This window comes from Peromyscus eremicus, chromosome 15 (genome assembly GCF_949786415.1).
Source record: "Peromyscus eremicus chromosome 15, PerEre_H2_v1, whole genome shotgun sequence".
Classification (NCBI taxonomy): domain Eukaryota; kingdom Metazoa; phylum Chordata; class Mammalia; order Rodentia; family Cricetidae; genus Peromyscus; species Peromyscus eremicus.
Genome location: NC_081431.1, coordinates 12,426,157 through 12,452,142, shown reverse-complemented (window position 1 = coordinate 12,452,142; position 25,986 = coordinate 12,426,157). Strand labels below are relative to the sequence as shown.

Genomic DNA, 25,986 nt, shown 5'->3' with positions numbered 1-25,986 from the left:
CTCAGCTGCCATACCCTGAAAATGAGGATACCAGAATTACCAAAGCACAGGTTGTTTTAAGGCTTAAATGAAATAATAATGCTAGCACAGAGGCTGGCATACAATAAACACCAAATAAATGGTAGGTGAGAAAAAGACCGGGGCTGTTATAGTGTGGCCCACGCTGGGCACATCTAGTTCCTTAGTGGGAAGCAGGAACACTGCCAGTAAGCTGCAGGCACAAAACCTCTTCCACCGGCTTCCTGAGGACAGCAACCATGCCCAACTCATCACACACTAGCTGACAACAAAATCACTACATAAATATATGGACCATAAACGGAGAGCCGAGAAACAAAGCAGGCACGCATGGATGTTGAACTCCAGATGTGAGGCCAGCACAGACCTGAATGTGAAAACTTCCTGGCAAGCATGGACATGCTGCCCAATCGCCAGGTTTCATTTTCCTTATCTCTAAGGTGGGAATAATGCCACTGCCTCACAAAGCTGTTAGGCTAATGAGGAATCATTCATGTGACCTCTCAGTATCTCTTCCAATACACTGGAAGCTGTCAATCAAAAGCACTAAGCCATGGTGATGACGGGCACTTTTATAATCTAATGACAAAAGAAACAATCTTATACTGTCTCAGCTATTTCTCCTTTTAAAACAATGTTAAAATTCCAGTTATTACATGGAATGCAGTTTTTCCTGAGAACTGGCTAAAGATGTATGTCTCATTTCTCTTTCCACAAAGCCAATCTGAATAAAGCAATAGACAGATAATTTAATCACTGAAATTACCTCATCTATGACTGATAATTAACCCACCAACTCCTGGAATAGAGCCACCTCCAGTACATAGTCAGAGATTCTCATAAGCCATGGTACAAAGGCGGCAGGAACAGACACCTATGGAAGTGCCTCACCTTTGTTCCCTGACGCCCCCAACCCTCTCTCTCGCTGTGAGTGAGAGAATTGCTATTAGCATTAAAGTACTACAAAATAAAATTAAGTTTCAGCGAAAAGCCAATCACAGAAGGTACTATCACATTACTCTGCTTGTATGCACTGTCCAGATTAGACAAGTCTGCAAGGACTGCAAGGACAGGAAGTGAGTCTGTGGCTACAGGAAGGAGGTTGCAATGAAGGGACCCAGGAGGAGAAATGATCAGTGCCTACTACCTACTCAGGAGCAAGGCTTTCTCCTTAGGCATGTTACAATGTTCTAAATGTATATGTGGCGATGGATAGACACTTGTAGATATACTGGAAGCCACCACTCTGGTTGCTTACAACAGTTAACTTTAATGGTATATGAAATGCATCTCAAAAATATAAAAAATACCTGTTGAGTTCTGATATGCATTTGGATTCTTCCTCTTAATGAGTAATATTAAAGCTTCAAAGTCTGATTCTTTACAATGTTTTCCCCTTTTTAACAAGCTGCTAATACAGTACTTTATTACAGAATTTGTCTAAAAGCAAACTATATCACTATTACTAAAAAACCAGTATCCTTCAAGTCATAAATCAATAATATCTAGGTTTATTTCAAAATATGATTCCTCATTTCAATGATATAATTAACATATATTTCCAGTCTTGCTACCTACCAGGAAAGAATTATGAAAGAATTCATGTTTGAAATACTGGACTAGTATTTATTTCTGACTTTATAGCCACTAAGATTACATGAAGTGGACACTATGGTACACTGCTCAGACCTGGCCTCCAAGGACCCAAACCATACACTGGAACTGTTGGCTACTGTTGGCTCATAGTCAAGACTCATTCTAGGAACTGCCCTCACCCAAAAGCTTCCATCATCAGTAGGAAACAGAGTACCGGAAGCCCTGGTCATGCTGCAGTACAACTGTTAAAACCTTCACCAGTGGTGAGTGGAATGAAGTAAGGTGGAAAGGGAATGTGTTGGTGACCACATCTCAGGCTCTCAGATGTTAAGAAAAAGCAGTAATTGAAAGGACTATGGAAGGGCTGGGATGCAGTTCAGTGATAGAGTGCTTGCCTACCATATAAAGGGCTCTGAATTATCTACAGCTCCAAAGAAAACTAATAATAAATTAAAACTCTTTATCTATCGTCAGAACACGGTCCACAAATGGAGTCATGGAGTCATAATGAGGAGAATTCTGAGTGCTTGTGAGAACACCCCAAGAAAACAAGGCAAGGGTCTTGTGACCTCCTGCTGTGGGATGGTCTGTATGTCAAGTGTGTTGCTGATTGGTCAATAAATAAATCACTGATTGGCCAGTGGCCAGGCAGGAAGTATAGGCGGGACAAGGAGGAGAATAAAGCTGGGAAGCAGAAGGCTGAGTCAGAGAGACACTGCCAGCTGCCATCGGGACAAGGAAGATGTAAAGTACCGGTAAGCCACAAGCCACGTGGCAAGGTATAGATTAATGGATATGGATTAATTTAAGCTGTAAGAACAGTTAGCAAGAAGCCTGCCATGGCCATACAGTTTGTAAGCAATATAAGTCTCTGTGTTTACTTGGTTGGGTCTGAGCGGCTGTGGGACTGGCAGGTGAGAGAGATTTGTCCTGACTGTGGGCCAGGCAGGAAAACTCTAACTACAACCTCCATTTCTTCAAAACATGAAATTGTTCTTGGAATGTGGTTTTGTGTTCTTCCCAGGTGTAGCAGTCAGGAGTGAGCTTACTTCAGATTAGTTATTATTACTTGCTGCTGTTATCCTCTGTATGCCTCTGGGAAAATGTGGATTTGCCACATGTAGTTTGTCCTTGTGGTTGTATACAGCTTGAACTCATGAGAACTTTATCCATGTGAGCTTTCTTAGCCCTCAGATTATAAATTGTCTGATGCTCTGAATAAAGCTGGCCATCACATGAGACTTTAGTTCACCTCATTTATCAACTCCATTCTCCCAGGTCCCACCACCTCTAGAGTAATGAAAATTTAGAACTTAAATTGTAGGCTAGCATCCACGAAGATTAAAATGGTTCAAATTTATACTTCTGCATGATTGAAAAAAACCCAAATCTCAGGCTTAGAATTTTATTTTTAAGGTGATCTCAGGTGATAATACTGGTGGACTACTTAGGAGCAGATGTAAACCTATTCCAGACCCATAGAATTTCCACAAAACAGATGAATAAAAATTTTCAGTTGAAGATGAGCTCCAAATGACAACCTGTAAAATTCAGGCTGGGCAGGAGGGTTGCACACCTACAATGCCATAGCTAGGTATGTCACATGTTTTTATATTCTTGTCTTGACTATAAATTATATTTCTCATATTTCTTTGCCAATACATTTCATTCTAGTTAAGTTATATTTTTTGTTACTATTCAGACTGGCATTATACATTTTTTTCTTCTCTAACTGGTTACTGCTAGTTATTTTAAATTGTTTTCCTGAAGTTTAAGAAACCTTGGTTTTCATTCTCCTTAAATCAACTAGCATCAGAAACCATGACATTTATACTTAGCGCTATATCCACTCACACTAAGTAGAAAGTGCACATTCATGCAGGTTAGATAGCACCTAGAAGCACCTATGGGGACACCCTGAGTCGGAACTTAATTATCGCTACTCTTTGTATGTGATTTTAGCCCACCAAGCCAAAAACCAAAAAGGAAGTAAATTCAGTGGCTTAAGTAAAAGTGTATTGTCCCTGTCATGACAGTTGAAAGGTACACAGGAGGTCTGAGGTGAACACAACACTCTGCTCCAAGGAACAGACCCCGTTGGCTCTGCTGTCTTCACCATGTCGTGTCCATCTCCGGATCAAAGCCTGAGGCTTCAGTTCTGGTCATATCTCAGCCAAACAGAAGAGGGGAAAGAAGACATCTAGGAAAATGGGTTTTTCTTAAAGAAAATAACCCCAAAAGTTGTCACCATCTCCTCCTCTTACATCCCAATGGCCCAAACCTATAGGGCCCAATCTATCTGCATCTACCTGATGAATAGTGCTGGGTAGTTGTGAGCAAGATAAAGCACAGGCTGACTGGGATTCTATTTCTCCAAAGAAAAGCAGCCTCTGTCTCGGGTGACTATCATCAGTCCTGCTGCAGAAGCAGAGAACCAGCCATCTGCCTGAGGAGACAGAGCCAAATCCAGGACACCACTCCACTTCTATCTCTGGACCTTATGCTAAGGACAACAGGAACAGAGAGAGACAGCCACCACAGATGAGATGTCACACACTATGTTGCCACACATGGCACAGCTGGACTGGCCCTCACCCTGCAGACCAGCATGTCTCAGTACTGCTAATTACAAAACTCTCTTCCTCTGGGAGGAATGGACCCTTGGTACTTCACTCTCTCATTCCATGGGAAAATAAAATCCCAAAGACTAAGTTACATAAACTACCAGTCAATTATTAAAGACATGTAAGAGACTCTGAGCCCCTAGTACTCCAGTGATCCTTCCAGAATCTCTTCTATTACTGAAAATCCATCTTGCCACAATTACAATCACTCCCAGAAGTTACATGGGTAAAATGGTAATTTTTTTTCTTCCAAACGTATGGTGGTTTGAAAGCAAAATGCCCCCCAGAGGTTCAGCTATTTGAACACTTAGGCCCCAGTTAGTGGTGCTATTTGGGGAGGTTTAGGGGGTCCAGCGCTCCTAGAAGAAGTAAGTCACTGGGGGTAAGCTCTGTGATTATAAAGCCTCACCCTATTTCCAGTTCTCTCACTGCTTCATGCTTGTAGTTGAGAAAGTGAGCTCTCAGGTATTATGGAATATTTGTTTACATTGTGTGATATGTCACTTTGATTGGTTTAATAAAGAGATGAATGGCCAATAGCTAGGCAGGAGAAAATAGGAGGGACTTCTAGTCAGAGAGAGTAAGTAAGAGGGAGGAATCTAGGTGCAGGGTGTTTGCCAGAAAACTCAGAGCAAGTAAGGCATGCTGTACTGAGGAAAGGTAAAAACCACATGACAGAACATGGATTAAGAGAAGCAGGTTAATTTGAGTTATAAGAGAGCTAGTTGGGGACAAGCCTAAGCAAAAGACCAAGCTTTCATAATTAATAAGAAGTGTCTGTGTCATTATTTAGGGGCTGGTGATCCAAAGATAGTTTGCTACAGTTGGTGCCCAATGTGGGGCACAACCACATGGAGAAGTCCTGCCAGCCACAGCCATTACAGTCACCACCTGGGCCACTCTGCAAGCACTTACAACAGTTGGCTGCCACTCGGGGAGACTCCAGAAAGTGGGCTCAGCAACTTTCCAGAGCTGGGGCAGTAAATGCAGCTCCAGAGCTGCTACCCACCAGCATGAGGCTAGACTCCCACAGAACCGAGGTGGGGGGGGGGGCAGAGGCAGCCACCAGTGCCACTCTGCAATAGCCTAGCAGTTTAATATTTGTCTCCTGTGGTCAGAGAATGCTCCAAGTTTACAGATGCGGGCATGCAAAAAGTCAGGTTCAGAGCAAGAAAAACTCTGAATAGATATAGTATGCTTAAAAATGTACTTAGATGCTGAAGAAAAGAAAATGGTTATAGACAGTCATAGAAAAATAAATAAATACCTTAAAAATAATAAAGTCTTTAAAGAGAGAGTAAAGCAATATAAAAGGAACAAGCCATATAAGGATGGGAAATAGCATACATAGGGCACCTGGATCCTGTATGTTGCTTTGTTGACTTTGAGTTATTTAAATGCTAATAAACAAAATTGACAGCTGCTGAGAGATATTAGATTGTGGAGAAAATTACTGAATAAACCAGCCTATATATTTTAAGGATGTCTTAATTTTAGAATGGAAATCAGAAAATATGTTGCATTGGGAAAGAGATTATGCCTTTGTTTCCATAGGAAACAAAAAACTATGGATCTCTTCAAAATTAATGAAAATCAGATTTGATCAGGGGAGACCTCCTGAAAATCTTGGCTACAGACATTAAGGAAAAAAACTGCAAGACAGGTGATATATATGCTGATCCCTCGACATGAGAACAGCTCTGAGACTGGATGAGACATGATAAACCTTGTTGGCTATAGAGTCCTCGTAACTTATTATTACATGCCATCCTTTCATATGGCATGGATAAAGTGTTGTGGAATATTTGTTTATCTCTGCAAAGATGTGTTGCATTACTATGTGAAGATGTGGTGCATTTGTTTATTTGCAGAATATCTGTTTAACTATGTAAAGATGTGTTGCATTTGTTTAACTATGTAAAAATGTGTTGCTGTTTTACCTTGCCTGCCTAAGGCACCTGAATGGTCTAATAAAAAGTTGAAGGGCCAATAGTGAGAGAAGAGGAATAGGCAGAATTGCCACCCAGGGAGAGTAAGTAGGAGGAAAAATTTAGGCTTGGGGAAGAACAGAAAAAGAAACACTAGGGAGATGCCATGGTTCAGCCAGCCTGAAACAGAGGAAGCAGGAAAGTAAGACATACAGAATGAAAGAAAAGTAAAGAGCCCTGAGGCAAAATGTAAATGAACAGAAACAGGTTATATTAAGTAAAAGAGCTAGTGGGACAAGCCTAAGCTAAGGTCAAGCATTCATAATTAATACTAAGTCTACATGTCTTTATTTGGAAGCTGGTTGGCAGCCCAAAGAAAATTCCAACGACAATATAAGTTTGATTATACAGTCCTAGAAGACTTATAAAGTTTACAGATGCCTTTTATCTGCTCAAACATAAACAAAAAAATCATCTTTAGCTGACTTGTGCACACCACACATTCCATATTTGTGTTAATATGGATATATATGTTACCTTTAAAAGTTTGTGTTTTCAGAATAAAAGAACCAGACATCAATGAAAACAAGTAGCCCAGGTGATTCAGCCTCTCAGAATGTCTCTGTTGCAGTTTCTTCAAAACTGCATCCAGAATAACTTCAAAGCTGCTAGCTGAGATGGTCCAACCTCACAGACTACTCCAGCCAGAAGTAATCTTCAGATAACCTCACACTTTCCCATCACACAGAAACTAAACAAAAATAATAATAATAATACAGCTAGCTTTCCCTCAATTTTATCAGGATCCCCTAAAGATGTCGTTGGCCCCAGACATCAAAAAGCAGTCTAGAAGCCATAACACCTGCATTCCCAAGAGGTGGGGTAGACAGTTTTGGTCATTCAGTGGGTTATGGATGTTTATCATCCTTACGGGGGTTGGTTACAAGTTGTTATTGGTCATGGTCAGGGAAGAAATTAAGCAAAGGAGATTGATTCAGGGATCTCATTCTAGAAAAGGAAGGGATAAAAGTATGATAGGATAAGAGGGCAGATTACTGAATCTACTTTTAAACTAAAAAAAAGAAGCAACTATTAATCTCAAATATTGGTACAGATTTTGTATATTGATACAAACTTGAGGTTATTTTTGTTTTAACATACTAAATATATATGTGTTTCTACTCTTGTTTAAGGTATTATGCCTATGCAGCTCATCTAAAACTGTAATGTAAATTTCTAGTCCTTAAACGTCATTATTATAAGCTATTTAGGATAACTAAGAAATACAGGATAGTTGTAGCTAAAGTTTTCCTGCCTGGCCCACAGTCAGGACAAATCTCTCTCACCTGCCAGTCCCACAACCGCTCAGACCCAACCAAGTAAGCACAGAGACTTATATTGGTTACAAACTGTATGGCCGTGGCAGGCTTCTTGCTAACTGTTCTTACAGCTTAAATTAATCCATTTCCATTAACCTATGCCTTGCCACATAGCTCGTGGCTTACCGGCATCTTCATATGCTGTTTCTCATCATGGCGGCTGGCAGTGTCTCTCTGACTCAGCCTTCCACTTCCCAGCTTTATTCTCCTCCTTGCCCCGCCTATACTTCCTGCCTAGCCAAGGGCCAATCAGTGTTTTATTGATTAATCAGCAACACATTTGCCATACATCCCACAGCAGTTAGTAGTTAGTCATCTACAACAATCAAACTTGCAATCATGTGAGGTATGTTTTCAAGGTCAAGCAGAGATATATTGTAGATAGATGGTCTTCAAACACTTCAGAGGCCTAAAGAATATGATATTTCAGATGTTTTAATAATACAAGGCTTTTCACGACAGTGAGATATGTCTGCTCCTGGCAGTACCAATTTACTTCAAAAATTTGACGATGGGCATCAAAGAACTTCTATATGGAGTTTGTTTTATTTGTGACAAAGCTAGCCACTGGGCAAGAATCTGCCCTTGCTGTGGGAGCCTAGCTGGGTAAATGGCTCCCACATTTTACGAGAGGGTACTCTTGAGAATAGAAGGATAAGAGATATTAGGTAGAAAGATAGAGGGGAGAGAAACACATAGAAACACAGGATAGCCTCAGGAGGGCCTGGATCATTGTTGCCAGCCCCCTCTGTCTCTTCTAAAGGGATTTTTATAGGAATGCCAAGGGGTGGAACAAAGACCTCCCCCTAGCTCAGCCAAGTGTAAACCCTTCCAATCACCTATGTAACCATGCACATGGTCAAGTAATCCTCTAATGCAGCTCTGCTGGGTATAGCAAGCTCAGATCTCACTAGGAAACCTTTATGAGCCTCCATAACTCCCCCTTCTTGATACAAGAAAAGGCTCCCCAGACCCACCAGATAGACTCTGCCTGTCTTAGGTCACCCTTCTTGATTAATCTTCCTTACCTGTCATGGAGATATACTTTCCACCAAGCATTCGCTGGCTTAAATTGGAAGCTATCAAGAAGAAATTTGCCCATCTTTGGCTACCAACCTCTGGCAGGAGGAGTTACTCTCTGACCCAGGTCCCTATTAAGAGCTTGCAAACATCCACAGTGATCTCCATAGCTGCCACACCTCCCAGTAAAGGAGTAGAGGATAATAAAGATGGAATATCCTTTTTGGAATGGGTCTAAGGTGATTTCAGCACTCTTAGCTGCACTAAGCCCTTTTCAAAACTCTCTCAAAATTTTCAAGAGACTATTTTGATTCTCAGGAGAAAACAGTCATTTCAAAGCACTTCAAAGTATCCATTCAAGTAAACAAAAACCCATGCTAATTATAAAGACCTTTTTACAAACTAACTTGATTGTGGAAGAATTATTCCTTTGAGGAAGGCCAACCCCTTTCTAAATAGAAACAGAAGGAGTAGAAACTTCTAGGAAGAAGACAGAAAAACTCACCTAATTATAACACCTTCAGTTGAATTTTCCAGGGGTTACTAAGATCATAAAATTATATTTTAAGCTATCATAAAAAGTATTCAAATATATCTGAAGGTAAAACACATATTCCTTTAAAAATTAATGGTACCTAATTTGTCTAGACAGATATTGATGTAGTAATAAAAACAATTTACACTGACATTCACTATTTACACTTTTTACAAACTTACATTCAACATTTGCACTTTCTACATTCAATATTTACTTTTTATATTCAATATTTACATTTTTTACAAACTTATATTCAAGAGGAAACTCTATACAACTATTTTACAAACTTATCTAGAAGAATCTCTTAACAGAACTAACTTACACTCAAAAGCAAACTCTATAGGACTACTTTACAAAGTTTAGCAAACATCTAGAAGAGATTGAATTCTTAACAGAACTATTATATTTTCATTCAACAAAACAGAAGTACGCAAATCATTTGTGAAGTTCAGAGTTTATAGTCAGCTTTCATATCATTCTGAAAGTTTTCTTGAGAGTTTGAAGTCAGAGCCTAATTTATCAGTGGCTCTAAGCTTGACTGAGGGTAAAATTCCCTCTTCTTAATTTTTTAAAGCTGCTTTTTAAAATTATCATGAGCGTTTCAATGATGCCAATATTTCTCTCTTGCATTTCAAGCACAATCCAAGTTTCTTATTTTTTTTATTTGTCCGTAAGTTTTTTCCATACCTAAAGCAATTTCCCAGTGTATGGACCAATTTCCCTTTCTTTCTTAAGGGATTCAAAATGACTTGAGAAGCATCACTGGCATCTTAATTGCCTCCTGACAGGCATCACCTGTTTTCCCCTAGCCAATAATCCACCTGATAGGCAAGCTGTTTGACTGTTTCTCATTCCAAAGAAGCAAGTTAACAAAGCTTGTGGAAAAAACAGCATTTTGAGGTGAGAAAACAGTGTTTGGGGGCAGTGTATTATTAACATCTCTATTTTGAACTTCATTTCCCAAGCTGCCTTTCTCTATATCATCATGCTATTATGAAGGAACTACATATCCCCTGCTGCCTTTCTGGGTCCCAGAGAAAACTTCCATTCACATGGTCTGTATTCAAGCTTTTGCTGTTACCACAGGAGGCTTTTGAGTCAAGATTTTGCTCTTTTACAATGGGAGATTTTAGTTCTCCCTGAGCCGACACTGATAGGTGTATTTCCTTCACCTGATATTGTCCCCAGAGTGGGCTGCATCTGTCCATCCGTGTATGCATGGACAGGCGTTTTGGTAACCCTCTGTTCCCCTGCCTTACCGAGTCAGTAAAAAAGTAAGGAGAGTACTTGAAAATAGAACTTTTTTAGAAAGATTTTTTTCCCTGATAGAGAAAGAAAAGAAAGCTTTTTAAGAGAGCTTCATTTTTGCAGCCATGGGTGCTGTGTAGGCCCACCTACCGACTTGGGGCTCGAAGTTGAGCCAGTGGTTCTTGCTGTTCCCATTGGCCTTGTTTGTATGGCCAAATTCTGCCTCAGCTTTTCCCATGCTGCCATTATAGCTACTGAGAACTTAGACCTTGCTTTTTTATGCCAGCAGCTTCTTCCCCCTGGATCCCGCACCACCTCTGGTCCTTCGGGGGGAGGAAGATGCCCCACTCAGCTCTCCACCTGCACTCTCTCCAGAGTCTACCACTAGGCTCTAGCCCCAGGGGATTCTGGCTAGGGTCCAAAGTAGCTGTTGTTCTTTTCTAATACCAGCTTGAAGGGGAGATAGGACTAGCAAAGAGGATATACCCTGTTCCAAGAGGTTTTTTTTTTTTTTTCTAGAGCAATTATGGATGATTTTCCCATACTGATAGATGTTATTTCCAGGTGAGTTAAATTTTTGCCCTAACAGAAAGAGAAAAAAATCTGAAAAGAAAAGACCTGGAGAGCTTTCAGTTTTTTAGAGAGAGATTACTAAGTTTTTCCCAAGAAAGCTTTTAGTTTTTGAGAGAAAGATTACTAAATTTTCCCCAAGACTTCTGTTCCCTATTCTTGGCTTCACGGCCAAGGAAAATAATTCTGATGGTATGATGTTTTCATACAGTAACAATGGCAGTGGAGTGAAGAGTTTTATTTCATCCACATTTACCTCAGGGAAAATTCTTTCCTCTGCCACTCAGGACTTAAATCTAATCCACAGGAATCTTTCTCTGCCCATTTTTCTCATCTTTGATAGATTTTTCTCTGATTCTTCCCCCAGGACTTTGTGTTCATGGTCCCATACTTGGAAATCAAGGACATAGTTCCTCTGTCTTGTTTCTTATCTTATCCTAAGTTTTTTCTTACATTATATTCCTATACTCTACTTTATATATTTTTTTCTTCTTACCCTAAGTTTTTTCTACACTACAGTCCTATATTCTACCTTATATTTTTTTCCTTAATTTTCATACATAGAAATTAAGAAAGGAAAAAAAAGAATAAAAACTTAGAGATATTCACTGAAGCCTCACTTTTTTTGTTTTGTTTTTTGTTTTGTTTTGTTTTGTTTTTGAGACAGGGTTTCTCTCTGTAGCTTTGTGCCTTTCCTGGAACTCACTCTGTAGCCCAGGCTGTCCTTGAACTCACAGAGATCCACCTGCCTCTGCCTCCCAAGTGCTGGGATTAAAGGCGTGCACCACCACTGCTCAGCTGCAGCCTCATTTTTTAACTTCGGTATTCTGCCACCTGACTTTCACTCCTGAGAATAAAATATTGTCGCCTTTATTTTTAATTCCTCTGGCATGCCCCCTTACACCCATGATGCTCCCTCTCTCCTTTCATCAAGTCCCTGTCCCTGTTCCTGGCACCATTTGTGGGAGCCCAGTGGGAAACTGGCTCCCACATTTTACAAGAGGGTAATTTTGAGGAGAGAAAGATAAGAGATATTGGGTAGAAAGATAGAGGGGAGAGAAACACATAGAAACACAGGGTAGCCTTGGAAGGGCCTGGATCATTATCCAGTGGCACCTTCTGTCTCTTCTAAAGGGATTTTTATAGGAATGCCAAGAAGTGGAGCAAAGACCTCCCCCTAACACAGCCAAGTGCAGACCTTTCCAATCACCTAGTAACCATGCACATGGTCAAGCAATCCTCTGATGCAGCTCAGCTGGGTATAACAAGCTCAGATCTCACTAGGAAACCTTTATGGGCCTCCACACCTTGTCTCAACTGTTGACAATATGCTGTCCAAACTGGATAAGCAGGACACAAAATAAGGTGACTGTCAAACTCTGCCAAGACAAGGTAAGACAATCTTTTAAAATTCCTGCTTACAAAAACATCTGTCAGATATTCTAGGCTTGTAGGCTGAAGATGGATGCCCCAATGTTTCAGAGGAACCTTAGGTGGCTGTCCAGGCAGCTGGCTGTTTCTGTCATTTCTATAGTTTTGGAAGTTGCTTGCTTTGCATTTCCTGTTTATTCAGGTAATATTATATCCTCCTCAGATCTCTGATGGAGTTGAAGACTAGATAGTTATAGTTACGATTTCCCTTATTACCAAATTCAGAAAAGAAATTCACAAAAGAGGTGTAAAGTATATAAGGCTGAAAAACATAAAAGCTTAAGTTGTTTATCTAAGAAAATGTTTCAAGGTCTAAAAAGATATTTTTAGGATGGTAATACAAGTTATGATAAAAGTGGCTTAGGTATAATACTTTGGACTCGACAAAATAGGATAAATAATAGAATAATTTCTCTGAATTTGCCAAATACAAATGGACTGGATATTGTGAATGTAATCCTTACTTGGTAATTGTTCTTATTGTATATGGTTTTAATATGTTAGAGTTAAAACTCTTGCCTTTGTATTTAAACAAAAATGAAGAAATGTTGCAGAATATTTGTTTACACTGTGTGAAGATGTGTCACTGTGACTAGTTTAATAAAGAGCTGAATGGCCAATAGCTAGGCAGGAGAGAATAGGCAGAACTTCTGGGCAGAGAGAGGAAGTAACAGGGAGGAATCTAGGTACAGGGGTTTTGCCAGCAGACTTAGAGCAAGTTGGACATGCTGTACTGAGGAAAGGTAAAGCCACATGACAGAACATAGATTAACACAAGCAGGTTAATTTGAGTTATAAGAGAGCTAGCTGGGAACAAGTTTAAGCTAAAGGCTAAGCTTTCATAATCAATAAGAAGTCTCTGTGTCAAGATTTGGGGCTGGCGATCCAAAGATAGTCCCACAAGAAAGCTTGCTACACTCAGGTTCCTGCTTCACGCTGCCATGCTTCCTCATCCTGATGGATTCTTGTCCCTACAGAATAAACTCTTTCTTACATAAGTTGAGTTGCTCAGGACATCTTATCATAGAAAGAGACGAGTAATTAATACAAAATGGAAACAGAACACTAGTTCCAAGTGCACCCTATACATTGGGTGCATATTACCACTTCTGTATGTTTACTGAGACTGCAAGATATGTTATCTTTGAACCAATTTTACGGAGCTAATGGAAGAAATCTTTACAACCACAACATTTTCTCAGCATGAACATGTCTAAAATCTAGTGTTCTAACCTGCCTCACCTTCCCATGTGCTGAGATCACATATATCATGCAACCATACCTAGTGAAAATAAAATAATTTAATCCTAACTTTTTTTCTATTTGTTTTTAGTTTCAGGATTACCAAATGATCCTAGTACCAAATCTGTTCCCAGAAAAATAGAACTCCTCATTCCTTTTACACCAAGAGTCAAATCATTGGTAGGCTACAAGCTACATTTAATATCACTATACTAAATACAAAACAGAGATCTAAGCTTGGCAGTGGTGGTGCATGCCTTTAATCTCAGTACTTGGAAGGTAGAGGTGGCAGATCTCTGAGTTCGAGGCCAGCCTGGTCTACAGAATGAATTCCAGGACAGCCAGGGCTACACAGAGAAACCCTGTCTCAGAAAACAAAAACAAAACAAACAAACAAATAAAAACAGAGAACTAAAGCCAGGCATGGGAGGCTCACACCTGAAATCCCAGCACTCAGGAAGCCGAGGCAGGGGGATCATTCAAATTCAATGGCAGTCTGTATTTTACAAAGTGAGACCCTGTTTCAAAAACAAAACAAAACAAAGTCTAAAAAATGTACTTAGATAAATTAAATGTTTAACAGATGCCAAAGTTGCCTAGATGAAACAAATTTACCCCTGCACATAATTTCCAGCAAGCTTATTTTCTCCCCAGTGAACACTAAAGTCCTCAATGAGATTATGCCAAAGAGCTCAGTGTTCTGTTGCTCCACACAAAACATTAAAGTGCACAAAATTATGTTTAGTCAAGAACTGGCCACGTATTCACATTGGTCCCATAACAACAAAGCTCAGACTTCCTACTGCCTAGTGGCACCAAAAGGCACTCCAGTAGTGTATTCTGTGTCCATGAGTCTGTGCTGATGCTGGCATAAACATGTGCATTGCCAGTCAGATATGATACAGTTATGTATAGTTCAGGACACCTGATGTGATACAGGACTGTGTTACAAGTTTATATACTTACGGCACTTACTTTTCTCCAGTATTTACTTATGTTAGGTCCCCTGTAAAGCAGGGGCTGTGTTCCACCATCAGCAAGCAGCTCTATGCAGGAGTCCTATTTGTACTTCAATTACTATCATGTTTATTTATCATGACCTTAGTAGCAAAAGCCCATACTATGTATGTATACACCATATAGCTAGTTGCACATACATTATATTATGTAGGTGTGTGTACACACATTCTATAGTGTTCATGCCACAAAATGACCTACTGATAGATTTCTCAAACTCTATCCTTGCCATAAGTGATACAAACTGAACATTTAAGATCATCTGAGGAAACTTAAATATTTGCAAGGCGGTAATTTTACCCATATCATAGAGCACACTTTTACAATCTCAGTTCACTATCTGTATCATGTAGCACAGTGGTGATCACAGTATAAACTACATTACCAAAAGTTTTTTGAATAATAGAAAAAAAAATCTCCAGTAAAGAATGAATATGTAGTGCTGGGGAATGGCTCTGTTAGCAAATGCTTACCTTGCAAACGCAAGGATTTGTTTGATCCCCAGAAGCCACAATTAAAAAGCTAGGCAAGGTGTCATATGCTGGTAATCCCAGGGTAGTAGAGGTGGGCAAGGAGCCGTGGGGCTCACTAGCCAGCTAACCGAGCCAGTTTAGAGAAAAAATATAGTCGGTGCTGAGAAACAACACTGGCGGTTGTCCTCCAGTCCTTGCAGTCCTTGCACACACTGCACACATACATGTACATGTACCCACACACATGTGCATTTGTACACACACACGCATACAATGAGTGAATATAATAGCTATGTTTTATAGTGTGGATGGGTCCAATTTAGTTCAAAAGGACTATTAACATCTATGGATCTAAGGACACAAATATAACCCAAATAAAATTAAAAGATAAACAGCCACTTTTAAATTTGAAATTATCTCTTTTTCAATGATGCAGTTGTGACAGCTGATGTGTGAATTACTACACATAATTCAACAACCAAGATTCTCAGAAATGTACGAAAGAAAAGTATAACTTAAATTTAGTTTAGAAACAATTACCAAGATGGGCCTTTATTCTCAGAAATGTACGAAAGGAAAGTATAACTTAAATTTAGTTTAGAAACAATTACTGAGACCCACACAACTGACATTTGGAATGCTCATACCATACCAAGGGAACTTATTGTCAAACAGCATAAAATAATAATAAAGCAAAGCAAAAATAATAATAATACTATACCACATATATTGCATGTATTATTTCCCATCCTAAAAACAACTCTCCAAAGTGAATAATAATCTACTTTGCAACTGAAAAAAAAGAATCCAAAGTTGGGCAACATGTCCTTTATCTAGTAGCTCATGTACAAGGTCAAATCATTCTTTCAGAGAAACTAGGTGGAAGGTTATATTTAACCTACTAAAAAGAACTGTGAAAGCATCATCAGAAACTATAGAGGCTTACCTATATCACATGTCACTGTAAGGACACCGACTTACATTCATAAACAAAACAACTGCCATTTTAGAAGCCTGTGGTTTGGATTCCTTGTGTGCACAGGCTTCATGTGCACTGCCTAGCTAGGACAGAATTTCTCAGTAGGAAGACCTGAGGTATATCATTTTGTATAGAAGATATAACCTTTGACATTTCAACCCACCAATGTCATCTACCATGTTCACACTGGAGAACAGTGTAACTGAGTTATAAGACAACCTCGTATTTTAAGAAGTTTACGGTTATGCATCAGACCAAATTCATAGCTATCATGGGTGAAACCCACTGCTGATCTGTCTCTCCTTTACTTCCAGAGACCAGATCCCATGGTTTCTCCATCTAGCTACAGGGCAAGGTGCTATACTCTGCTTGTCCCATATTTTCAAAGATGGCAGAGGGTTAATAAAATACCTAAGGAAAAAAATGGGAATAGGAAAAATAAAAACTCTAAAAAGTTTTTAAACTTAGAAATGAAATAACCATGATCTACACAGATGCTGGGTACAATGCAGATAAGATCCCATCCCTAGAGAACTTCCAAATTCCTCTTCTGTGATAGCTCTATAGGCACGGGTAAGGTACACAAAAAGACACAGGATTTGGATTTTTGGATCTGAATGCTCAGGTGATTAAGACTATGCAAATACTTCAAAATACAAAACTCTCTGAAATCTGAAACACTGGTCCCTAAATGACAACATGTTCCAATGACTCCAATCAGTTTCCCAGTGATACATGACATTTACACAGCCCTTGGAATTGTATGAAATGCTTTCTGAGCATCTCACTTTAAATCTCATTATAACAACCTACAACAAAAATGAGTAGTCTCCATTGACTAACGAGGAAGCAGATTAAGGAACACGGTATCCCTGCCTGGGTGGCACAAATAAGAAAAAGCCAAAGTCGAAGCCCTGCTCTAGACCGACTACACCCAGTCTCTGAAGAAAAATGAGTCTGGTTTCCATCACGTAAATTCACAGCTCAAGTCAGACCCTCTGAAGTGAATGCCTCGTAATCCATCTATCATAGCAAAGTTTCACAGTCACAAAGCCATGGGTATATGAGGAAAGTGAACAGCAACTAAGGACAAACCCTAATGAAGGCTGGGCAACAGGACCCAGCTTTTCCTACTCACTTCTCAGGCCAAGCCCACTCCTCACATTCTCTACCCTGCAAGAGTCTAACTATACTGTTCAACAGTATGAGAGAGTGGACGATTACAGTAATCTTTATGCAAAGTACTAGAGAGATCATCTCAAACACTTATACCCCCACTTTTATATACCACACTAATACCAGCTTCTGTGAGATCATACTTGTGACTTACCTCTTCATTAAAGTATCTTCTCTCTGCTGGGCGGTGGTGGCGAAAGCCTTTAATATCAGCACTCGGGAGACAGAGCCAGGCGAATTTCTATGAGTTTGAGGCCAGCCTGGTCTATGGAGCAAGATCCAGGACAGGCACCAAAACTACACAAAGAAACCCTGTGGGGGGGTGGGGAGTCTCTTCTCAGGCTGGGGACACAGCTCAGTTGGAAGAGTCTTTGCTTTGTATGCATGAGGTCCTGAGTTAGACTCCAGCACCATGGGGTGGGGGAAGTGACAGGGAGACATCTACTCTCAAAGACTGTTAGGAATATCTCCCACTGCTAGTCTGTAAGATGCTATGAAAACTACTTCTGCCTCCCTAGCTTTCCTAATCCCTTTCTGGCTTAAGATCAACAAGAGTGACAAATAAGCATCTACTTTGTCTGCAGAAATCACTCCTCACTCCACACTGTCTTCAGAAGGCTGAAAACCCTAAACTGCCAATGCTTCCACGCCATCCTTTAGCCCCACAGATGGGCACAAGTATTCAGATGGTGACTTATAGGGGGGTGTACTTTTGGATTTTAAATTTAACATGGCTCAATTTAAAATTAAAAACATATCATTTAAATTATATTCTCTTATATTTAACTTAAAATCAAATTAGGCAGTATCCACAAGAAATCAAACTAACTAAACAGTATTCTACATTTTTAAAAATCTCAACTGAAAAACTTTTTTACTTTTTTGGTGGGGAGTGGTGCTAAAATTTGAGCCTGGGGCTTCACACTGTACTGTTAAACCAAACCCTAAGCCCCTCAGCTAAAACAGCTTATGAAATACAAAATATCTGTTAGTGATGATAAAAGCTTTCTATATATCTTATGATCAGTTGGCCAAACTGAAGGTTCTTATAATAGCTTCTTAGATCGTAAACACCAGAATAGTTGACAAAACTCAATGACTTGGCAATTTTATCATCATAGACAGGTCCAGACCTACCAGCAAGCATTAAATTTCAAAGTTACAAGTCATTATGCCATCAAGCAGTAAATTAAGACTTAAATATACCAGTTTTAGGCCCCCTGGGAGTTACGATCTTGCCTGCTGCACCATTCTGCCTAGCTAGCAGCTGGCACACATCAATATGCCATTGGCTGTCAAATGAATGGAATATCACTTCACTAGTTCACAAGCATTAGCATATTCAATGTCCTACATGTCCTGGTTCCATCTTACAGGAGTCTCCTAATAGGCATCCCATATACTTCAGGCTATTACTTCAAAATTTGTTCCAATAGTTCTAGTTTGGGGTACTATGTCTTCCAACAGAACCAATAAAACACAGACATCCCACAACAGGCTTTCAGTATACCTTGTTAGAGGAACCGAAAAGGTACTGCCACTGTCTAAGCTATTCTTCTGCCTACCCAACATGCAGTCCTAAGCTTCTTCCTGATTAGGAACTCAACAGCAATAACCAATAAACATCTACCTCATCTTTGCAGAGATCAGTCCTCACTCCATATTATATGTGTGGAGTTGTCAGATAAAAAATCCCTATTCCATCCCACCTCTGAAATCATCTGTGATGATATTGTGTCTCCCAATATATTGTGCACCCTAACAAACTCATCTGGGGTCAGAGGACAGAACAGCCACTAGATAGACATAGAAGCCAGAAAATGGTGGCACACACGCCTTTAATCCTATCACTTGGGAGGCAGAGATCCATCTGGATCTCTGTGAGTTCAAGGCCACACTGGAAACAGCCAGGTATGGTGACACAGACCTTTAATCCTGGGAAGTGATGGCAGGAGGCAGAAAGGTATATAAGGTGTGAGGACTAGGAACTAGAGGCTTTTAAGCTTTTAGGCTTTTAGCAGCAGTTCAGCTGAGATCCATTTGGATGAGGATTCAGAGGCTTCCAGTCTGAGGAAACAGGATCAGCTGAGAAGTTGGTGAGGTGAGTTTAGCTGTGGCTTTCTCTATTATTTCCCTGATCTCTCAGGTTTCACCCCTATATCTGGCTCCATGTTTTTTATTTAATAAGACCATTTAGAAATTCGTCTACAATTGACATGTAACTTTTAAAGAGCAACAACTTGTTTAAAAATGTTTTACATTGCTATAGATTTTAGTTTATTGATACAAATTTAAAGTTAATTTTGTTATACTGTACATATATTTCTACTCTTGTTTAAGGTATTATGTTTGTGCAGCTCACTGAAATTGTAATGTATAATTAAGAAATACAGATTAATAATTAGTCATCTATGATAGTCAAACTTATAGTCATGTTAGTTAAGTTTTCTAGGTATACATAGATATATTTCAATTAGGAAGGTAATCTTCAATCACTTCAAACACCTACAGAATATGGCATTTAAAATGTTTTAAAACTTAGACTTTTCTGGACAATGAGACAGACATGTCTGGTTCTGGCAGCACCAATCACTTCAAGGAAGATGATGGGCACCAAAGACACTCCATATGGAGTTTGCTTTCCTTATGGCAAAAGTTAGCCATTTGGGCAAGAAACTGTTCTTGCCTGAACTGTTTGACAAAATGTTACATAAACTGAACTTGCAGGATCCATAAGAAGATGACCACTGAACTTTGCAAGGCAAGATAGTTGCTGTGGGAAGTTCTGTATGGCAAATGTGTTGCTAATTAGTCAATAAATAAAACACTGATTGGCCATTGGCTAGGCAGGAAGTGTAGGCGGGACAAGGAGGAGAATAAAGCTGGGAAGTGGAAGGCTGAGTCAGAGAGACACTGCCAGCCACCACGATGAGAAACAGCTTGTGAAGATGCCGGTAAGCCACGAGCCATGTGGCAAAGTATAGATTAAAGGAAATGGATTAATTTAAGCTGTAAGAACAGTTAGCAAGAAGCCTGCCACGGCCATACAGTTTGTAACCAATATAAGTCTCTGTGTTTACTTGATTGGGTCTGAGGCTGTGGGACTGGCAGGTGATAGAGATTTGCCCTGACCATGGGCCAGGCAAGAAAAACTCTAGCTACAGATAGTCCTTCAGGTTCCTGCTTCACAGAGGAGACTGCCAGACATTCTGTAGGACATAAAGAGAAGCGACTGGGAGACTCTAGGCCTATAGGCTGAAGAAGAATGCCCAACATTGCTAAGGAACTTTGGATGACTGTCTGAGAAGGTGGCTGTCTCTGTCATTTCCAGAATTTTAGAATTTGCTTACAATGCATTTCCTGTTTACTTAGGTAATATTATATCCTTCTGGGGTCTTTGATATAGTTGAAGACTAGATAGTTATAATTTTCCTTGGTTATGATAAAGGATAAATTAGATATAAACCTTAGACTTACAAATATAGGATAGATAGAATCTTTAATTTTGCCAAATACAAATTGACTAGATATTATAACTGCAATTCTTGCTTGATGACTGTTTTGTTATATGTAATTTTACTATGTTAAAGTTAAAAGCTTCCTTTTTGATTAGACAGAAAAGGGGAAGTGCTATGGGATGTCATTCTGTATGCTGTGTATATGTGTTGCTCTGATTGGTTGATAAATAAAACGCTGATTGGCCAGTAGCCAGGCAGGAAGTATAGTATAGGCAGGGCAAGCAAAGGAGGAGAATTCTGGGAAGAGGAAGGGCTGAGTCGGGAGTCGCCAGCCAGACACAGAGGAAGCAAGATGTCAAGGCAGAACTGAGAAAAGGTACCAAGCCACGTGGCTAAACATAAATAAGAATCATGGGTTAAATTAAGTGTAAGAGCTAGTCAGTAATAAGTCTGAGCTAATGGCCGAGCAGTTATAATTAATATAAGCCTCTGTGTATTTACTTGGGGAATGAGAGTGAGAGAGATTTGTCTCTATCACCACCTGGGCAGGACACAGAAAAACTTCCAACTACAATAATCTCCCCATATGTTACAGTTCATATGCACATAAGTGACAAACTGTACAATACTTAAGCTGGAGTGGCATTTCATAAAACTAAATTCTCAATGGAGAAGCAGTCACATCAGCACAAAGGTCTGCACTCTAAGGGTTCCATATAACTACTACATAAACACAGTCTGCAGAGAAAGGCTGGACAGCAAACATGCTGACATTATTCTAGGCACCCAAGTCCATGTGCCATTTCAGTTCTTCACCAACTTAAACATCTGATGATCAGCCAACCCAAGCTTAAAGCAGAACAGCCAGAAACAGAATGCAGAGGGTACAATCTCACAATTGTTATCGCCTCTGAAAAACAGCATGTGATCTTATAAGTAAAATTTAGGAGCCTGTTAGCTTCAGCTAAATGGTTAACTGTTGATGCCAGGGACTATGTAGGGAAGACCAGCCAAACTATACTACAGCGATCTCAAAAATGGTGGACTAAGAAGAAAGTGGGGGAGGCTCTTATACCCAGTCACACACTGTATAATGTTCTTTTCATCGCAGTGACCTAAAGAAATAAAAATTAAGTCCACTTACAAAGGGTTCTTTGAAACCATGACTTGATTTCATGGGTAAGCTATGTGGTTTGCAAGACCTGAAGATCAAGTCAGTGATACAGCAAATCACATGGTCCACTTAAGGAAAAGTCAGAAATGGCGTCTGGCGTTTATACTGGCTGTACAAATGAATGTGCTCGGTTCTTACTCGGCATCACCATTTGAAAGCAAGCCATTGTCCCTTGAAATATTCATCTTTTCTATCAGAACTCACTGAAAAACATGGCCCAAAAACATCAAACTAATATACCACCTGCTAGGAAATATATTTTTCCAGTGTTAGTAAGCAAAGCAAAACATCTCACTTAGGTAACAATATTTACAAGATTAATCTGGGGGGGGGGGATGTGAAATGCTGCTCTCAAATTATTTTCTACTCCAGGATACCCTCCTAAATTTACTGCTAAATGAGTTTAAGAAGAAAATTACTCAGGAGGAAGAGGCAGGCGGATCTCTGTGTGTTTGAGGCCAGCCTGGTCTACAGAGCGAGATCCAGGACAGGCACCAAAACTACACTCAGAAACCCTATCTCAAAAACACAAAAACAAAAAGAAAAAAAAAGAAAATTAATATAGGCATTATTTTCTTCCTTTCCACGCCCCCCCACCCCCACCGAGACAGGGTTTTTCTGTGTAGCCTTGGCTGTCCTGGAGCTCACTCTGTAGACCAGGCTGGCCTCAAACTCACAGAGATCCACCTGCCTCTGCTTCCCGAGTGCTGAGATTAAAGGTGTGCGCCACCCCTGCCCGGCTCCTTGTTTTTTGTTTTCTAAGGAAGATTAGTATATTGGTTCACTGCAAAGGAGCAATGCGTTGAGCAGTCAGTATGGTGCTGCTTGCATCCTGGGCATTATTTTTGGTAACAATTTTTTTTTCAATAACAACCTCTTATAAATTGTTTTTGTTAAAAAGGAAAACTACATCTGAGCCTAAAATGCCTCCAGAAACACATTAAAAATCACATTGATAGAGAATTCATGAAGTAAGGTCATCGTCTTTGAAAAGCTTCATTAAGAAGCTAAATCCTTAGAGCAAACTGCAAAGTTCCAATATGAATAAGTTTTGACACGTTCACGGTAATTCCAACCTTCATGTCATAAATATTCTCAGAGCATTTGTTCCACCCACGCTTCACAACACACAGAATCCCGGGTACAAAGTGAGTTGTGGAGCCTATTCACCACAGAGTCAGATGTATAAAAAACAACACCTCCTTCCATTAAAGGTCTGTCCTCAAACTGCTGTTCTCCTTCCTTGATAAAGAAGGCAGTAAAGGTTCCAACAGGGGACGTTTTCAAAGGTTGTTTTGGAAATCTTTTGGAGCTGTTTCTTCCAACCTGTTTATTTTTTATGGCTCTCAATGAAAAAGGTTTGCCAGTTACTAGAATGCTGGACTAAAACTAAAAGTCCTCTCACACATCACTACTCCACTACCTTAGCTTAACACGAAATACTCCCAGGAATGAGGTGACAAGGTGGCCTTGTTTCTGACATGTGAATATATGTCTGGAGATCACCTAAAACAAGTTGGGTTACAGTGTTGAGTATAGGACACCTACATCTCTGTCAATTATTGATCAGAGAGGCTCAGAGGCCACCTCAACGATACAGGCTATCACCATTGCTCTTGGTCGCCCACCAAAAGTAGATGGCAAAAATGCAATACTGAGGTGACTGCTATGGGGATAACCAACCACTTTTCTACTCAGATGTGAGGCCCAGTCCATAGTAAAAATTCATGCCTAGAACTGTAAACCTGATCAAAAGCCCATGGCTGCAGGTCATAGGCCTAGGAGGGACCTACTATTATTTTCATAAATGGACATGGTATAAAACTACTTTCTAAGTATTTGTGATTATAACCACAGATCAATGCTGATCTCAGCCTCAGTGAGAGTAATTTCATTTGTAGTTGGCAATGGTTAACGGAGAGACTGATAAATGGCCAAAGTGGGGCGAGTGACTTTTGCGCGCTCAGTATTAAATAGGACATCTCTCACTCCCTCCAGGGCTCTGGGAGAATCCCGGAAGAGGGTATGGAGGAAGTAGAAAGCACGTGAGAACCTAAAGACGGAGAGGAGGGCTATAAAACACTGTTTCTAGACACAGCATGGATGCTGCCTTCATGAACTACTCACAGCAGCTGTGGTCAGTTGCTTAACACCTCCCTGTCCACATCCCCTCCCGTGTAGGAAGGAAGTCGCGAGACCCTATCCTTACCTGAAGAGCTGCTGGCAGTTAACTGCTGCTTGCAGAGGAGGAGTCTTGGTCTTTAGTGGGGTAGCCACTGGAAAACAGTCCATGCTCCAGTAAACATCCCCTCTCTCGCCCTCATGCAAGCAGCCCCAATGAAACTCAGAGGGTCACAAAAGAACAAAAGAAATCAGAAGACAAGAAAGTGAGAGGGGGCTTGCTAGGAAGAAGGGGTTCGCAGGAGTAGTAAAGGGGAATAAGAGAGAGAGAACCATGGGCACGGAAAGGATGAAAATACCTTATCAACTTATGAAACTAATAAAAAGTATTTTAGTCGGGCGGTGGTGGCACATGCCTTTAATCCCAGCACTCGGGAGGCAGAGCCAGGTGGATCTCTGTGAGTTCAAGGCCAGCCTGGGCTACAGAGTGAGTTCCAGGAAAGGTGCAAAGCTACACAGAGAAACCCTGTCTCGAAAAACCAAAAAAAAAAAAAAAAAAAAAGTAATGGGGGCTGGAGAGATGGCTCAGTGGTTAAGAGCACTGGTTGTACTTCCAGAGGTCCTGAGTTCAATTCCCACCAACCACATGGTGGCTCACAACCATCTGTAATGAGATCTGGTGTCCTCTTCTGGCCTGTGCGCATAATAAAGTAAATCTTTAAAAAAAAATTTAAGTGAGTGAAATCATTTTTTAATGTATGGTAGAGTCAGGCCAGGCAGTGGTGGTACATGCCTCTAATCCCAGAGGTAGAGGCAGGCTGATCTCCATGAGTTCGAGGCCAGCCTGGTCTACAGAGTGAGTTCCAGGACAGCTAGGGCTATTAAACAGAGAAATCACGTCTCAAAAAAAGAAGACAAAAGGTATGGTAGAGTCAAAAATGAACTACAAGAAATGTTCCAGGGTCAGAAATCATGAGAAAGTGCAAATCTAGTGATATATGCCTATAATCCCAGAACTGGGCATGAGGCAGAATAGGAAGACAAATTATGGGGATGTGGGAAGGGAAAGGAACCTCACTGTGAAGTCTGGCTGCAGCCTCTTGCCAGCTGAGAATCAAGACTTTGAATACAACCAACAACATCTGCTTAAGGCCTTTCACGCCGGCCATACAGCTGTAATTTCCCGTAACTTCATCAGAAACCCCATCACAGAAAAACACATATCCTAGCCCTCTGTGCTCTTGGTTTGCTTTTCCGACTGAAGTCTCATCAAAGGCATCTTCAGAGCCTCTCTAGAATCTCAACTATTGAAAAGAGAGAGGAAAAGAGAGGAGAGTCCCTAGAAACCCACTGACTGATGACATTATAAAAGCTTCCAAACCCTACATACAATCACCACAGGACACCCGAGCACAACTCTCCTTGAAGAAGCCACTCATGCCCTTAGATGTGCTCTCCTCTTCCCCTAAGGGCCCAACTCCGCTTCATCTGGCTCAACTTCAACTTTTCTTCCCGGAAGCCACAGATAACACTTTACCTGAGTTGAGGTCCCTAGAAAACTCAAGGACTCGAGACGCAAAGGTGACAGTGAGAAGCTATGCTCTGTTCCTGCAGCCGCTGACATCCAAGGGTGTTCCAGGGAACACTGTGGTGAGTGCCCGCACTGACACCTAGCTGCTCTGCTCTCCTCCTGGCTTCCATGCTACCTTGCTTTCTTTGTGTCTTATTTGGGGTTTCTATTGCTGTGAGGAGACACCATGACCATGGCAACTCTTTAAAGGAAAACATTTAACTGGTGCTGACTTAGAGTTTCAGAGGTTTGTTCAGCCCATTGTCATCATGGTGGGACATTGCAGCATGCAGGCAGACATGGTGGGACATCCTGGGAACTCCAGGACCTGAGAGTTCTACATCTTGATCCACAGGCAACAGGAAGTGAACTGTGTACCACACTGAGCACAGCTTGTGCAAAGGAAACCTCAAAGCCCGCCCCC

At 40.5% G+C, this 25,986-nt stretch overlaps 1 protein-coding gene and 1 long non-coding RNA gene across 4 annotated transcripts in view; one reads left to right on the top strand and one right to left on the bottom strand.

Moving 5' to 3' along the window:
• Disp1 (dispatched RND transporter family member 1) overlaps positions 1-25,986 on the bottom strand; it is a 165,263-nt gene that overhangs the window by 131,071 nt on the left and 8,206 nt on the right. The gene's annotated exons all lie outside the window — the stretch shown is intronic.
• Positions 1,771-24,010, top strand: LOC131924989 (uncharacterized). 3 transcript variants are annotated; one of them, XR_009383121.1, is made up of 4 exons: positions 1,771-1,877; positions 3,577-4,278; positions 5,793-5,901; positions 23,870-24,010. It is a non-coding gene; the product is annotated as an uncharacterized LOC131924989 (long non-coding RNA). The 3 variants fall into 3 exon arrangements; XR_009383120.1 differs by lacking the exon at positions 23,870-24,010 and having other exon boundaries at positions 5,793-5,975; XR_009383119.1 differs by lacking the exons at positions 5,793-5,901; positions 23,870-24,010 and having other exon boundaries at positions 3,577-4,373.